Source organism: Capsicum annuum, unplaced genomic scaffold (assembly GCF_002878395.1).
Source record: "Capsicum annuum cultivar UCD-10X-F1 unplaced genomic scaffold, UCD10Xv1.1 ctg37631, whole genome shotgun sequence".
NCBI lineage: Eukaryota > Viridiplantae > Streptophyta > Magnoliopsida > Solanales > Solanaceae > Capsicum > Capsicum annuum.
The window spans coordinates 1-2,125 of NW_025844706.1; the positions used below are offsets into that span (position 1 = coordinate 1).

The 2,125-nt window shown below is 40.0% G+C and overlaps 1 pseudogene; it reads right to left on the minus strand.

Moving 5' to 3' along the window:
• Positions 1 to 682: 682 nt before the first annotated feature.
• LOC124891570 lies at positions 683 to 1,159 on the minus strand (annotated as a pseudogene).
• Positions 1,160 to 2,125: the final 966 nt, after the last annotated feature.

Sequence of the window (2,125 nt, forward strand, 5' to 3'; positions counted from 1 at the left end):
TAAAAAAACAAATAATAAAAAAGAAGTATTAATATATTTAAAATCAAATGGGTCCAATAAGGGTAAAAAGATAATTGTGCCTTTAAAAAAATTCCATGTAGTATTGATTGGTAATATTTATGTCAATTAACATTCTAAAATTAAATTATAAAATATTATTTTTTTAAAGTGGGCTTGCCCGTAAGGCCAGCAACCCACAGAGTAGTAGTGTGGGCTTGATATTTTTTGGCTCATCATTTTGATAGGCTAGCCCAACCTGACCCGTAAAACTCAAAGCCCGTGTGGGCTAGCTCGGATGGGCTGAGCCAACCCGTATTGACATCTCTACAAAAAAAACTCTACATTATTGATAACCAAAGGAGACTTTGGAATCTTGAAGAATGCACGGAGGCGAATTCAGGATTACAAAACGCGGATGTATGAATGTGAAATTCGTCAAGATGACCTACATTATGCATATTATACTAGACAAGGAGCCCAGAAATTGGGACAAAACAAGAACAAATTCCATGAAAATGTTCACCAAGATCATAAATAACTTACACACCAGGATTATCTAGGCTCTAGGGTACCCCCCACCCCCACCCCCACACAAAACTTTCATCGTCACCCTGTAAGACGAGGCCAACTTATCGAAAGATGGACATTGCTTCATTTCATACAACCTTTCGATAGGTGCTTGTTAGATCTTATTAAGCTTTTCTGCTATGATGATAGGATTTGCTTTTGCTATTGCATTCTGAACAGCATTCCTATAATCAAACGGGCAGTTGTGTTTGTCTGAATAATTATGAACTGCGCAGAAAAGATCACCACATTTGCAACTAAACCCCATTAATCCCACACACTTACGACAAGCTGTGCACTTTTTCAAACCCTCTTTTGACTTCACTTGTGAAATCTGAGAGGCTAAATCTGCAGATGCAATCACGGCACCTACAAGAGCAAGTTCTGATTCATCACTGCTTGAGCTTCTGCGTACGACGTCTTTGTTGGATGTGGCTGCAAGCTTTGCATGTTCCTGCTTCAGTAGTATCATGTCCTTTTAAAACTTGGAACACATATTCATCGTAGATGCACTACCAAAAAAATCACAGTCGTTGATGCAGAGGACGGGGTCTTCTGGAGCTCGACAACCTGTCTCTTTAGATGACTCCATTTCTGCAGTTAACAACTCAAGTTCAACACCACAAGTGTCAAGCCTCAAATCCTATGGGGGCGGACTGGCACCCGTAGCCGAGGAGGCCCGGGAGAACCAGCTCATCATCTTATACTTCCCATGCATACCTCTATGACAACCTGAAATTTGGATAGCATCATATCGCATATAAAAGGAAATAATCACTTGTATAAGCTCGAGCACACATATATATATGTATATACAATACTTGGCCATTGGAGCCACCACGTCTACTAACAAAACACCACCTTGACTGTACATTAGGTCTACAAAGCCTCTAGACAGTACACAGAGTTTAACTAAGGTTGGGACACACCCCGCCATATAACTAACTTCTATTCACTACCAAAAGTGACTGGATATGACACGGAAAGCCCTGAAGCATACTGGAGCTCACCAAAAGCAGCTGGATATCCTGACTCCTACTTGTGCGGTGTATGAGCTGAGGTAACTGTGCCTGCATCATGAAATGCAGGTCCCCCGTGGGGGACGTCAGTACAAAATATGTACTGAGTATGTAAAGCTGTAGATAATCACATATGATATAGGAGTTCAAAAAAAATTAGAAACAAGTGAACAAATCGTAATAGGAGTGGACCACATTTACTAGAACTTATGACAACCTGTACATTGTAATTATTCAATCACTTTACCTTCGTTCTTATCATCTTTGTAATCATTACTGTACTGTACTGTGACCATTAGACTGCCTCCAGTACATATCAACTGGGATCGACCCATGATAGGCTTATGCCCTTGGGATACAACCCATAAACACATAAATAAGGACCAACCCATGATAGGCTTATGTCCCTGGGATACCACTCGATAAGAGAGAAATTCCATCACCTATCAATTAATTTTTGAGATTGTTATTTCGGTTGCCACCGCATTTTTGATACTTTGAAACAATGATACATCAATAAGAGACATATAAATAGACCC